Below are 14308 nucleotides of genomic sequence, written 5' to 3'. Positions count from 1 at the left end.
CCCCCCCCCCCGGCTCCGCGCGGCCCTCACCCCGGGCCTCCACCCCTTTCCGGGTCGAAAAGCCACGCGAGCCTCGTGGGGGCCCGAAAGGTGCAGGTCCCCTCGCAGTCGGGAGCGATGGCGTCACCCGGTTCAGCAGGGCAGCCACTCTCGGTCACACGCACACGGACACACATTCAACACACAGTCTCACACAACTACTCACAGACACAGGCTCAGACACACTCAGCCAACATGCGTTCTTACACACTGTCCCTCACACTCAGACACACATGCTCACAAGACATGCATACTCTCACAGACATGTTCACACGCTCTCGGAGACACACTTGGTCACAGACACGATCACGTGCTCTCACACTTGTACACGCATTCACACACCCATGCTCCCTCACACCCATGCACACGGCACACTCTCACACATACACACTCGCTCCTACACTCGTTCCCTCTCGTCCGCACGAGCAGGTGGTGGAGCTGAAGGAGACTTGCGACATCTGGGCCCTGATCTCCTTCACTAAGCGGGGAGCTGTCTCAGCGTTGGTTTGGTTGGCATTTCCTTGCTCCCTGGGGTCCTCCCACACCCAGGAAGTTGTGTCTTGGTCAAGTGCAAAGAGTGTGGCCACTTTGCCATAAGCTGGCCTGGGGCCCCAGGACAGAGATCCTGCTGCCCCGCGCACCCCTCTCCTCCCTGGACCCCATGCCTTCAGGGGCGTGTGCAGCCTCCAGAGCCAGGGCACTTACTTCTCCAGGGGCCTCGGCCCTCTGCCCCCCCAAATCATGAAGGATTCCCCATGGTCCTCTAAGACGGTGTCCAGTCCGGCTGGGCCTGGCAAGATGGGGCGCAATGGACGGCCTGTCTCTGCGAGGCTCCAGGCCAACCAAAGAGCAAGGCCACCTCTGCACAAGTTTACAAGTTAACACTGAGGAGGTGGAATGATGTTTCCTTTTTCTCTGCTCTGGAAGGCTCATAAAGACCCCCAGACCAGCGCTGAGACCTGTGTGACCAGCTTAAGCCAGGCTCCCTTCTTATATTTCTCCAATGACTTGTTGAATAGAGGCAGGAAGTCCAGCATCTCCTCTGGAGACTTCCTCTGTGGAACATTCCAGAACCCTCGACAGTCCACGGCTCTGGCCCCATCAGCCCGACTGGTACTTGTTCTCCAGCCACAGAGGTGGCGACTCGGCCAGGCTACAGCAGCGCCCCTGCTTGGGCCACTGAAAGGGCACAGCTGAGTTCAGACAGAGACCCCAAGATGGCTGTTGTTCCCCCAGCACCCATGTCAGGGCGACAGGCCAGCCCCAGCCAACCCTCTCACACAGACTCCTGGGCTCCAACCCGAACCTAGGTCACCAGATGAGCGCCTCCTTCCTTCCCTCTCCGTGGCTTCCTCTCCAGAGCTTTGGGTGTCCTTTCCTGCCTGTCAGAAGCCGTAAAGACCCTGCCCTCAAAGGGCAGGGTCCACACTGCTTCCCACACCCCCGGCTCCCAGGCCTCTGTGTATCCGCCCATCTCCTCCCAGGTCCCCAGGCCTGCTCAGGCCACAGTCCTGGGACACTCAGCCGGGTCACACTCCCACCTCCTGCCTCACACTATATTGGGATCTTTTCAAGACTTTGCCAAAATCAGAGTTTGCCAAAAATTCTCTAGGCTGGACTATTCTTGGTTCTTTTAAAATAAGCAACAAGGTAGAAGTTTCAAAGACCCGTCAGAGAGGTTTTCTACAACTCGTTTTATCCTCTACCAAAGCAGTATCAAGCAGCATTCAGAATGAATAGATTCAGGTACAAGCCGTGGTTGAGCCCTCTGCTGGGGAGTGAGGACCTGCTCCTTCTCTTCTTCCCCTTCCTCCCCCTTCTTTCTTTCCTCCAACCGTCTGAGCAGTTCTGGATCCCCTGCTTTGGGGAATTGGAGGGGGAGCAGCACAAAGAAGTTTGCCCCAAACAGGGCAACGGCTTTGGGGGCGGGCGTTCTGTCCTCCGCAGTTTCGGCCGCTGGGCAGCCGTGATGAGCAGCGAGGAGAGCCAATCACAGCTCTCCTCGCTGCATTTCAAAGGCAGAGCTCTCTGTTCCCTATGGCAACGTGTAACAACAAGCTGACACCATTTCTGGACAAAGAAATTTCTCGCAGGAATTTATGTAGCATTACGTGTTCTGTTTGCTGCATTTCTGGGAGAAGTGCACACAGATATTAGAGTGACTCAAGTACAATGGCTCAGAAGCCATTCCTGTCTGTCTTCCAGAGAGGAGGAGAAGGTATCCACTGTTTAGTGTAAGGGGTCTTCAGGCCTACGAGAGGGGTTTCATCAGATCTCTCCCCGAGTGTGATGATCAGACACGCAAGTGACACCTCCCCACTCTGAGACCATCAGCTCCCGTGGTTCTGTCTTGGGCTGAAAAGTGCTAGCAACTTCTCCCACCGAAACGTATGAAATACCACCTCAGGTGGGCCTTGGCACCTGGCAGAATCAAAAAGAGTTCCACCAATTGTTCAGACAGGTGGCTTCCAAACTTTTTGAATGCACTTTGCGTTACAAACCCCTTGTGTATAACACATGTGCATTTATACACACACATATGTAACAATGCTTAATCTCAAACATGGGGTGTACTCTGTTATTTTCTATTCCATTCCATTTATTTTTTAAATGCTGCTTGTGACTCTCTTAACTCACTGTTGGTTCATGACCTGAAGTTTGAGAACACTATCATAAACTAAAACAGCTGCTGAAGGTGGTGGAAGTGGCCTGGCGTTTGGGGGTGGTCATCGTGGGAAAGCACCCCTCTCCCTCCTGCTCCATCGTGAGTGTGCACTGCGGTGCTGGGCTGCAAAGCCAAGGACTCCAGCCCCCCTCCCCTGCCCAGCCCAGTCCTTCAAGTAGACCCTGGCTAACAGCAGAGGTGCCCCTTCTCCGGACAGGGATGGCCAAAAACAAATGCAGAGGAAATGGGGCCTGGAGAGGCCCAGGAGGCCTAAGGGTGGGTATGCAAACACAGCCACGGGTTTCGTGCAAGTGATGAGAGAAGGGAAGGCAAGGTGGGAGATTTGTATAACTGGCCACAGAAAGTTTTAATTTTCTCTCATTTCTGTGGGCCTCTTGGGAAGATGAAGTTATCCTCATTTTAGGGAAACCTGGTTTGGGATTTGGGTGCACGCTCACACACACACACACACACACACACACACACACACACCCCACCAGCAGCTCTGGCACTTCCCCAGTCCTTCAGCAGTACATGAGCCCCAGGTAAAGGCCAGCTTCCCACAGGCAGCCTTGACTAGAACCCCAAACCCACACTTCGCTTCCGAAAAATAAATTCAACTCCACCAAGAAAGGGGGACACTTTACTGCAGGCCCCATGGGAGACGGGGAGAGGGTTTGCAGCAAGCTCTCACAGCAAACTCATGAAACCCGTGAGAGGCTGAGCGCCTGCCTTACAATCCCATTCAGAGGCTCCACCTGCCTTTGCGGTCACCGTCCCTCTCCCCCAGGTGGGCTCCTCATAGCCTCTTTGTCCCCCCACAACTCAGCTCCGGCCTTAGCTGGCAGACCCTGCTCGGCACACAAAAGCCAGTGGCTGGTGGAGCAGTGCCCTCGGGGGACCCAGCTCCTCCCACCCCGGCAGCACCCAAAGTGAGCTCTGCTCCTCCCAGCACATTAGAAATGAGGGAGAAGGTTATCGGGTCCAAATCAAGTCTTGGATTAACGAGACCAGCTGTTTAAAGTACAAGGGTTCTAAATCGTCCAAGCTGCAATATGCCATCTCACTACGAACAAGTGCAACTGCGGTGCCCTTCCTCCTCTCTCCAGGCTGGTGAGGACAAGCCTGAAATATCACGTGATGCTGGATCAAAACAGCTTACTCCACCTTCCCCTGGTCCCTCAGTTCATTTGGTCAAGACCTGCTTGCTGAGCACGACCCCTGCCCAGCTCTCTGCTAGCATGAAACCAACGAACCACTCGTCCTTTGGGAGTTTACCTTCCAGCAGGTGTAGACCAAATAAGCAAATCACAAGCGAATCTACAACAAGGGCTGCGGCCAAAGCTAGAGAAGAGGAGGGCAAGGAGGGAGGCCCGGAGCAAGGGGCCGAGGGCTGGCGGGCCAGGCGGCATCTGAGCGCAGGCCCGAAGGAGGAGAGGAGGGTGGCATGCGGACATCCGTGGGCAAAGCATCCGGGCAGCGGGAACAGCATCGGTAGACACCCTGAGGTCAGTGAGCATTGGGGAGGCCGGTGTGGCTACAGCCAGTGAGCAGGGGAGAGTCACAGAGGATGGAGGTGACGTGGGGCTTTGGGGAGGGGTGGAGACGCAGGGCCTTGTGGGTCATCACCAGGACTTTGATTTTGCTCCGAGGTAGGGGCCCTTGTAAAGTTGATTGATAGCTTGCGTTCTGCCCAAACTAACCCTGCGTTTGATCATACTTCATTGTCCTTCAGCCAATAAACATGTGCCGGGCACTGGGCAAATCCAAAGGGCGGGGCGTGACTTTGCCGCGTGGTGGACGTGATCACAGCCAAGGACGCCCGGCTCTGGCAAACGGGCACACGCACAGGTGTGAGCCAGCAGCCAGAGACACAGACCTCCTGGGTGCCGGGGGGGGCGTGTGGTGTGAGCCCTCGGGCCCAGTGACCCACATGCGGGACTCTTCCAAAGGAATAAGACCAAACGCCAGGAAACCGCTAGGTACCTCCCACCTTCAAAGCCAGAGAAAGGGAGTGGGTATCACCCCTTGTCTGGCGGCCATCAGGGTGGTGTTCTAAACCCAGCCAACGCTCAGAGTGCCGCGTTTGCTATCGGATGGGGGCGAGAACCCAGAGCACACTGCCTGTAGGCCAAGCACCGCCGTCCCGTAGGCCAGGGCTCTGGCCACAGCACTGCTGTCCCCACAGAGCGGCCTTTGCGGAGCTGCTCTCAGTGGCCGAGGCCCTAGGAGGAACCGAGGGGCCGTGGTTGTCACCTCAGACCCCATGGCTGCCCCTTGCTCACCTGTTCCACCCACACTGGTCTCCAGGGAGCCTCCGTGGACCCAGGCTGACTCACCCTCAGGGCCTTTGCCCACGCTGTTCCCTCAGCCCAGAATGCTCTTCCCCCAGCTACTTACATGATTTACTCTCTCTTCCTTGGGGTCATAGACAGTTGAGGGGATTCCAGATCAAAGATTCGTTCCCAGGACTCACCACAGTGCACCTCCAAATGGGCCCCTGGCCTGACACGATGCCAGGGACAAGCTCCCCAAAATACCCCAGGGATGAGTCCCCTTGGAAAGGTGAACAGGAGGAATTCACTCGAGCAGGAGAATTCTAGAGCAGGAATCAAAAAAGCAGAACTCAGCTCATGACTAACTAGCTGTATGATCTTAGGAAGGCACTTTACCTCCCTGGCCCCGGGTTTCCCCTTTTGCAGAACGGAAATATGACTGCCTGCCCTACCCCAAGGGGGCTTTGAGAAGGCGGCTGAGGCCAGTGGGGACCATGCAGCCAGTGTGTCCCTGAGAGGTGTCATGATACCCAGAAGGCAGGCACAGGGCTGCGTTTCTGATGCTGTTGCCTTCATTACATAAAAAGGATTCACCCAGATCTCCGGGGAGGGAGGGATTGTTTTAATTTCAGGTGTCCGTGATCAACTACCATGAGTAACCGTCACATCTGCCCCACTGTTTTTCAGGGACGTTACCTAATGCTTTCTCATCACACTGTCGGGGATGTTAAATTGACGACAAACTTGCTTATCAATTCCCTGAAAATTGTTTTCTGAGGGATTGGTCCTCAGACCTACGCTGTGGATACGACGAGCTGTCAGAATTGTGCCAGCCCCTTCACCTGGGATGTGGTGTTTTCCAAACTGCAGTTTGTAATCTACGAATTGGTTGAAAACTCAGTTCAGTGGGTATGACCGGCATCTTTTTAAAAAATGAAATGAAATAAAATAAAATAGGAAATAGCAAAATGCTTCTTACTTACTAGGTCGGTGTCGTTTTGTGAAACTTTTGTTTTAGTTCTGCATGGGTATACACAGCTAAGTTTGTCTGTCCTGAGGTAAAATGCATTTCTCCTTGTAGGTTCTGGTGCAGACGTTCGAAAAGCCACTATGCTAATGGAAACATGAATCAAGTGTATGTAGTTTAAAAGTTATTTTCCTCACGTGTGCTGACACATCTGTCTCGTGTGCCCTGCCCGTTGGAATTTCCACCCACTCTGGGGTGAAATACTCAAAATTAGTAGCATCTGGGTTAATGAGGTTTGTTATATTCAAAAAATAAACGATGGTGCGGTTCACCTTGCATGTGTCCTTCTGAAGAGTCCTGAGCGGAGGACCCTGGGCCCGCTTCTCTGTCCACTCCACTGCCAGAGGCTTTGGTCCACTTGGCCAGTTCCCTCACTCTCTCCTTGGTGGAAAGCCCTGGGCAGCCCTTAAAACATGTGGCTAAGTGAATCAAGGCAGGAAGGAAGGGAGGGAGGCAGGGAGGAATGAGTGGACCATCTGCCCCAGGCCAAATCTTTCCCGTCCACTTCATGTACCTCCAGTTTTGCTTCATCAGTAAGCGGCCCCCCACTCGGGACTCTGGCCTGCGGGTGGGGTCAGGGCTGGGGCCACCTCCAAGCCATCGCACAGGAGAGGTTTACCGTGCGGTCGTCTGTCTGGAAGAGCGTCTGAGGGCTTATCCTGAATCCTCATTGCCAGCGCAAGCGCAAGTCCTCTGTTTAACGTGTGGATTTGGGGCAGATCTGGGGTTGTTGAAGGTTGGCGGTCTTTGGCCACCCCTTGGGCTCACCACTGAGGGCGGATTCAGAGGAAACCCGGGGCCTGGCATGCGCCCGCCCCAGGCCGATCAGGAACCCGCTCTAGAACCCTGCGGAGTTCACGTCTGGGGGAGCTCCACCCAAGCAGCTCTTTGTTCTTTCTTCCCAGGTTGTGTCTGGGGCAGCCCAGTTGTACTTGCGTCTTGTGATTCACTTCAAACGTGTGATCAGAAAGCCAGCTGCAACCGAACTTGGGAGCAGTTTAAGGCCTCGAGCATAAGCTGAGGCCGCTGGTGGGTGAGCCAGTGTGAAGGAATACAGTCCAGCCCATCCGTCCACAGTGGGGATGGAGTTTCCAATCTGGAGGCCAGAAGGGATCTAATTAGCCCTGCAATGGCCGTACCTCCTCTGTCCTGGGTGACAAGGATAAAACAGCAGATTAACAAACTCAGGCTGTCCTTACCGCTCTGGCTAATCTATTGCTCTAAGACGTTCATTTCCATGGATGATTTGCAACGCGGGTGATTTTTCAAACTACCAAGTTTGAATTTCCCTCTACAAGCTCATTTCGCAGCGGGGAGGCTAACACTGCTCTGTGCTGATACCTAAAATGACAGCCTTGGGGCTTCCTTAAGTAAATAATTACTTTCTTTGTAATTAGCAGGCTACCTCAACACCCTGCTTCACCAGTCTAACAAAAGCTTGCTGAACACCAGCTCTGCGGTACTTCCTAAAGCTGGGGAGGCAGAGCCGGCGTTAGGAGCCGTGAGGACATGACTAAAGGGACAGGACTGGTGCAGGTGTCCACCTGGGCTCTCTCCTGACCCTCTGGCCCAGGGCCCAGGTGTCTTGGGCCCATCCCTGCACCTCTTAGGTGGTGTTTTGGGGGCTAATAAGAGCCAGCAGCCAGTTTAAGTCAGTGGGCCAGAGCTCAGGTGAGACCTCCCCGTGAAGTTGCCCCGCGGAGGTGAGGCCCGCGGGGGTAGGGGACACTCAGGCGCTTGGGCCGTGAGGCAGGGCGGCTGCCCCAATGGCTGTGTTGACAGGAAAGGGCCTTTCCTCCCTTGCTGTTTCTTTTTGAGTATGAGGCAAACTAAAAAATTTCCCCACAGATGGTTAAGGAACCAAAATCGGACGCTCTAACTTTGGTTTGGGGATTTTATTCTTCTGACGGAGCACTTCATTCTGCAACTCCAAATGCAGAAACTGCGCAGCCAGGGCCCCCCAATCAAGGCTTTTCTGGGCAGCGGCTTCCAGGTCGCTCCCCGGAAAGGGTACCGTGGACCCCGGGCTTCCCTTTGACCCTGTCCTCTCCGGGAAACAATTTGAATAGGCCTGCGTCTGCCTGAAGTCACCTGGGTCGCTAGGAAACGGGACTCGGGTAAATGTGGCGTCTCTTGATTCCCCAAAGAAAACAAAAAGTCAGAAAAGGATTAAGGAAGAGTTCCCCAGTTTGTCCAGAGCCTTGATTCCACTTCTTCTCCCACCATTTTTAAGGATAAATAAGATGGACTTTGCCCCAGGATCAGTAAAAAAATACCATCCACTTACGTATCTCTGAAATAGTCATTCATTCATCCACTTAAAATGTTTACTGGACACTTGAGGAATGGCATCTACCCCGAGTCTGTTCCACTTGTAAACCCCCCAAAGCTGCCCAGCCCTGCGGGGGGGGGGGGGGATTGCAGCACCCCACTCTGTGAGCCCAACTCATGCTGCTAGTAACTGCCTTTGAAGGCATCTCCCCGACCCCCTCTTTAACCTCGCTCTGTGCGAGCTTCGAGCTTCATGACCCCTGGGGTGGACTTGGAAACGAGGCAGCCGTGAACTCGCTGAATGTGATTTCAGAATCGTGTATTGTGAGGTTTTTGCCCCTGGACAAGGGTCCAGCTGTCACCATATTGTCAGAAGACCTGAAACCCTAATAATGCAGTAGAATCTCTGACATTTGCCCAGAAAACAAGACATCCTAAACGTACAACTCCTAATACCTTTTGTAATTAGGCCAAATCCAGTAGCATCGTTCAGCTACACACATAGAAGTTGGGATCTTTCAAAAATGCTGGGATTGGGCTTCCCTGGTGGTGCAGTGGTTGAGAGTCCGCCTGCTGGTGCAGGGGACGCGGGTTCGTGCCCCGGTCCGGGAAGATCCCACATGCCGCGGAGCGGCTGGGCCCGTGAGCCATGGCCGCTGAGCCTGCGCGTCCGGAGCCTGTGCTCCGCAATGGGAGAGGCCACAACAGTGAGAGGCCCGCGTACCGCAAAAAAATAAAAAAGATTAAAAAATGCTGGGATTTCCTCCAAGCCATTCCCTGCCACTCACAACCCCTCACCACACCTTCCTATCGTCCGCCTGCCCCTCACCATCCCCACAACCCTCCCCTGCTCTTCCCCCCACCCCGTCCCTCTCACGCCTGCCACTCACCATTCCTCCCCCATCACTCCTCCGCCAGCCACTCTCCCCGTACCATTCCTCTACCCACCACCTCCAGCCTCCTGGGTGATGAAGGGTGTCACTCATCCCCCAGACCCAGCTGCTAAGCACAGGCTAATGAGTGGGCAGCCTTTGTGGCTGGGAACCAATGCCAATGCCTTTAAACCGTATCCTAATCCTGAAGGCTCTGACCCCAGGAACCAGCTCTTTCCTGGCCCTTCCCCGCTCTCCCAGTCCTTGAAAACTCTAGGTCCTCTTGTCTTGCAGAGTTGCACTCCCAGGATTACGGATCTGCTCCAACAGGCTGGAGGGGCACACAGCAGGCGGAGAGCATGTCCAGACAAATTTCGGGTCCTTTGGAAATGGGCGTGCTTCCAGAGTTTCCAACAGAGAAGACCTTTAACCGACCCCAGCACCGTCCCTTCCGCTGGGCAACCACAGAGGCACCTACTGTTCTGGAAATTTCTCTCCTGCATCCTCTAGTGGAAAGGAGGTTAGAGGGGCAGAATGGCTTGCCGGAGACATGGAAGATCTGTCTGGCTAAAGACATGAGGGCCCTGAGGTGTAGGAACTTTCATGAACATTCATGGACACTACTGTGAGCTAAGCAGTTTGAGAGGCTCTGGGGGTGGAAAGACAAATGAGACTAAAAGGCCACACACACACACACACACACACACACACACACACGGTGACCTGTGCAGGAGTGAGAATGGAGGACCAGCAGTTTGGACACAGTAGCCCAAGTCCCGGGGAAACCCCGTCTTATCTGTGTTCCTCATGATAATAGGAAGATGGTCACGGTCTAAGAAGATCAGTGCACAAAAAATTAGATAAAAACTTAGGGGCTTAGACAACAGCAATCATTTTATTATCTCTCACTGCTTCTGTGGGTAGGAATTCGGGAAAGGTTTAGCTGGGTAGGGTCTCTGTCGGGCTCAGTCAGACGATGGCAAAGCATGAACGGTGCGGGGCTGGCCAGGCATCACTCCAGGCGGGGCGCCTGGGCTCCCTCACGACTTGGCAGCCTCAGGGTCGACAGGCAGGCTGAGGGCTTCAAGAGCAGGCTTCCAGTCAGCACGGCAGGACCTGTATCGCCTTTGATAACCTTCCACTGGAAGTCACGTAGTGTGCCTTTTGCCATTCCCTGGTGGTTACAAGCTAGTCACCAGCCCACCCAGATTCAAGGGGAGGGGACACAGACCCCACCTCTCAACAGGAAGAGTGTCCAGGGCACACTGTGGAGAAACATGGACCCATTGGCTGCAAGCCCCGCCCCCCAGGCAGAGCGGAAGAATATAAACTGGGGTGCGTGGCTCTCATGAGCTGAGGCCATTCTCTGGAGGAGAAGCAGCTTTGTTCGTGGCCAGCACGCACAGCAGCTGGGGAACGGATACACCAGCCCTGTAAAGGTGGTCTGGGGGGACTCTGTGGTCGATTGCAGAACAGGCACAAATCCCACCTATCCCTGCATCCATGCCCTTTTGCACTTGACTTGGTTCTTTTTCCATCAAGAGGGGTCTATTCCCCACTCAGGTCTGGGCTTGGCCATGTGACTTTCTTTGGCCAATGGGACATGAGCAAACATGATGCCCGCAGAGGTTTGAAAAGTGCTCGTGTATTGGTTTATGCTCTCCTGTGGCACTTGGAACCCTGAGAGTATGGGAACTAAAGCAAGCTAACTCCCAAAGGGCCACATGGAAGGGAACCAAGGCATTCTGACCAATAGCTTTCACCTGCCTTCGCCTGCCAGAAATGCGTGTCAGGCTGTCCTGAATCATCCAACCTCAGCTGAGCCACATGAGTGAGCCCAGGCAAGACCAGTAGAACCACCCGGCTGAGCCCAGCCCAAATTGCCAACACACGTCATCAAAGGCCAATAAGGGCTTGTTATTTTAAGTCACTAAGTTTCTGGGTTGTTTGTTATACATCAAAGCTAACTAATACAGGCACCAATAGTGTCCACTACAACAAAAAAATTTTTTAAAGAAAAAGAAACATAAGGAACAGAGACTTCCCTGGCGGTCTAGTGGTTCAGACTCTGTGCTTCCATTGCTGCGGGCATGGGTTTGATCCCCGGCTGGGGAACTAATATCCCACATGCTGCATGGCACACCAAAACATTTTTAAAATTAAAAAAAAAAAAGAAACATAGTGTCCACTACAGAAATCTAGCTGCCCTAAAGGCATGCTAACCCCCTATAACTGCAGGGATGGAGAAAAAGAGGGATTTTCTCCTAGGTCTCGTCCTTGGCCTTCTGACCCTCTGACCCTCCGGCATGTGACTCACACTGACCTGCAGAGACATCAACCAGGACTGTTCCCCGAAGAGTCAGAGCCCCCCACTCCATAAATGAGGCCTGTGGCCCAGTTAGAGACTCTGGAGCTCCTGAGGGTCCTGGAGGCAAATAGGAACCGGCCCTTGAGGAATTCCCAGAGCAATGCCTCCAAGCCCATGCTTTTTGCCTTTAGGTCTCTGACCTCTGGGGCCCCAAACTTCAGATGTGGGTAAAAGTCAGGGTCACTGGGTCACAGCTTCAAATTAGATCCAGGGAGCTATGTCAGCAGGTTTGGAGAATGCCAAGCTGCCCCTTGTAAAATATGTTTTGGGTTTCTTGGATAAAGATCTCAATATTAAACATTAAGATTTTGCTCTGATTAAATTCTCACTGGGCACAAGGAAAGAGCTGTAACTACATTTCAGTGTAGCACTGGACGGGATTTTGTGATTTTCCATTAATTTTTTTTAAATGTCAAGGGCATCTGTCTTTTTTTGTTGTTGGTCAGAAGGTGCTTTATTGAAGGGCGGGGGCTCCGACATCTCGCGGCAGCTACAACTGGATCTCGCGGAACGTCCGCTTCTCCACCAGCTTCACTTTGTACTTGCGCGTGAACTTGGCTCGCTCCCGAGTCTCCATCTTGTTTCTCCTCTGGAAGCTCTTGAACCGGTCGCGGAGGATGTTGCCCTCAAGGCTGCGAGACACGGACAGGGAGGCCTCAGCGGGTGCCAGGCAGAAAGGGGGTATCTATCTTTCTTCGAGGACTCAGCCTATGGCAAAGTTCAGGTTTAAAAAGACCCAGGGATGGACTTATGAGACCAAGAAGGAGAGGCAAAAATCTAGACTTCAAAAATTATGAAACTGCTAAGTTTTCAGTTAATTCAAAAATCATCTCAGTGGAAAATTTTGTAAGCTTTCCATGCATAATCAAGGAGATCTGGTTTGGAATTGCAACTGAAATGAACCCTTGTAAGCGCTTGCTTTCTGAATAAAATGACCAACCTCAGATCAAAGGCTCTGGTGAGTGATCAGATCTCATTACAGAGAACCCAAACAAAGGACCAGCTTACGCTGTAACAAGTAGGCAGGTCAAACCCTCCCCCTCCCCTTCCCAGCCCTGTCTGCCTCTCTCCCCGGCCCTGTCTCTCAGCCAGAAAAGCAGGCAGAAGGTGCAGTCTGCAATTTTATGGAGCAATGAGATTTGCAGTAAATATTTATCAGCTGTTCGGTAAATACAATTAAATTTCTGGCAGAGCTTTGCACGGCTATTTTATTAGAATTAGCTAAGGCTTACTTGCAAGTCTAAGTGGACACCACAGAGTAAAGCAGTGTAGACATTCAAGTGCAGATGAAAAACGGGTGCTGATCACAGCAGGAGGGCAGTGTCTTCCCACCTCTGGGAGAAAAGGGCCTGGTCAGGGAGCCAAAGCCACAGCAGATACCCACACACAGTGCCTTCTATGCCCTCTATGGGTGGGCACCGTCATCTCTCCCCAGCACGGTGGCAGGGAGGAAGTGGGCCTGCAGGTACCCTCCCAGGGCAGGGCTGGGAGCACCTACTCCAGGACCCTTGTCGCCGTGATCTATCCAAGGTCCCAGAGCCTCTAGACAGCACAGCCAGAACCACGACCTCCTACCCCCCACTCCAGGGCTCAGAACACCCTGACCCCCCACCCCCGGTTAACCCTTGCTTTCACCTCGTAAAAAGGACTTTCGCCCAGCGATGCCGCTCCTGGGTATCTACTCTAGAGGAATGAAAACTTCCGTCCGTGCAAAAGCCTGTATATGACTGCTCCCTGCGGTATTAGTCACAGCAGCCAGTAGCTGGAGGCAGCCCAGCACCCAGCAGCTGAGGACGGGATAAACACAGTGTGGTGTGCCCGCACCACGGGGTATTGTTTGGCAGTAAAAGGAGCAAAGCGCTGACGCTTGCTACACATGGATGGACCTCGCAATCACGATGTTAAGTGGAAGATGCCAGACACAAAGGTCTACGTACTGTAGGATTCCAGCATATAAAATGTCCAGAATCAGCAAATCTACGAGACGGAAAGTAAACCAGTGGTTGCCTGGGGCGGGCGGGCGGGAAACAGGGGGTGACCACTGAGGGTTGAGTGGTTTCTTTTGGTTGTAATGAACTTGTTCTAAAATTGATTGTGGTGATAGTTGCACAACCTTGTGAATATACCAACAACCACTGAATCGTACACTCCAAAAGAGCAGATTATATGGTATGCAAATTACATTCAATTTTTTAAAAAGGCTTTCGCTGGCCGGGTGTGGGTGACAGTAGGAGCTCTGGGTCCGATCCCAGCTCCCCCGCTTACCAGATGTGGAGCTTCGGGTGACTGGCCTCGGCCTCTGCCCTCCCGTCTCCCCAGCTCCGGAGCTGCCGTGGGGATTAAGTGAGCGACTCTGGGAGCTGCGTTTGGGTCGCACACAGCTTCTAGGCGAGGGGGCCTCAGGCAACATGCAGTGGAGGTCCTTCCAGTTTCCAGAAAGTTCTAGAAAGAGCCTTCTCCTCCCACAGGGACCTCAGACTGACCCAGACCCAGGCAGAGCACAGCGCCACCTGAGGGTTTTGCCACAGGTACAACTGGCTTTTATGACAGCCTTCGGCAGAACAAGCATGGGGACCTGAGTAACACACAGAGGGGGCCGTCCGTGCTGACAGAGCCCACTTTTGTTCTGGGTACCAGGCCCTGCCCCGTGTGCCTCAGATGTAAACTCTGATTGGCTAAGCCAATGGTTCTCCTAGCCAATGACTGGCTTAGCATAGGGCATGTGACCCAATCCTAGCCAATGAGATGTGGGGGGCTGGCTTCTGAGGGATGCTGGGAAAGGTTTCTTGG

At 53.5% G+C, this 14308-nt stretch overlaps 1 long non-coding RNA gene across 1 annotated transcript; it reads left to right on the top strand.

The window, feature by feature from the left end:
* The first annotated feature begins 4076 nt into the window (after positions 1–4076).
* LOC113627685 (uncharacterized) lies at positions 4077–6283 on the top strand. Its single transcript, XR_003435653.1, has 3 exons — positions 4077–4212; positions 5668–5885; positions 6062–6283. It is a non-coding gene; the product is annotated as an uncharacterized LOC113627685 (long non-coding RNA).
* Positions 6284–14308: the final 8025 nt, after the last annotated feature.

The sequence above is a fragment of the Aethalodelphis obliquidens genome, unplaced genomic scaffold (assembly GCF_003676395.1).
Source record: "Aethalodelphis obliquidens isolate GAN/ISIS:26980383/991018 unplaced genomic scaffold, ASM367639v1 scaffold21, whole genome shotgun sequence".
NCBI lineage: Eukaryota > Metazoa > Chordata > Mammalia > Artiodactyla > Delphinidae > Aethalodelphis > Aethalodelphis obliquidens.
This window is presented reverse-complemented; position numbering and strand designations above follow the sequence as displayed.